Source organism: Etheostoma spectabile, chromosome 1, assembly GCF_008692095.1.
Source record: "Etheostoma spectabile isolate EspeVRDwgs_2016 chromosome 1, UIUC_Espe_1.0, whole genome shotgun sequence".
In the NCBI taxonomy this organism is placed as follows: Eukaryota; Metazoa; Chordata; class Actinopteri; order Perciformes; family Percidae; genus Etheostoma; species Etheostoma spectabile.
In genome coordinates, this window is record NC_045733.1 from 31,159,188 (window position 1) to 31,159,416 (window position 229).

Genomic DNA, 229 nt, shown 5'->3' on the forward strand with positions numbered 1-229 from the left:
GTTATTTGATTTGTCTTTTTTCTACAGATTAAGGCATTCCTGGTAATGAGTTACTTTGACTTGGTTTAGGTACATTTTGGCAAAAAGACTTCTGTACTTATAACTTAACTACAAAATTAACTATTAGGACAATAAATAAATAACCCTACAGTTCCTGTTGCTCAACAACGTTGCACACTTGTAATTCATGTTTTCTACTGTTTTATGATTGTTTCTGTCAAGTAAAAAC

The 229-nt window shown here is 30.6% G+C and overlaps 1 long non-coding RNA gene across 1 annotated transcript in view; it reads right to left on the reverse strand.

The window, feature by feature from the left end:
• Positions 1–149: 149 nt before the first annotated feature.
• The window catches only part of LOC116688096 (uncharacterized), a 13,186-nt gene continuing 13,106 nt past the window's right edge, over positions 150–229 (reverse strand). Inside the window, exon 3 of the long non-coding RNA XR_004331708.1 lies at positions 150–160. This is a non-coding gene — a long non-coding RNA (uncharacterized LOC116688096). The remainder of the gene's footprint in view (positions 161–229) is intronic.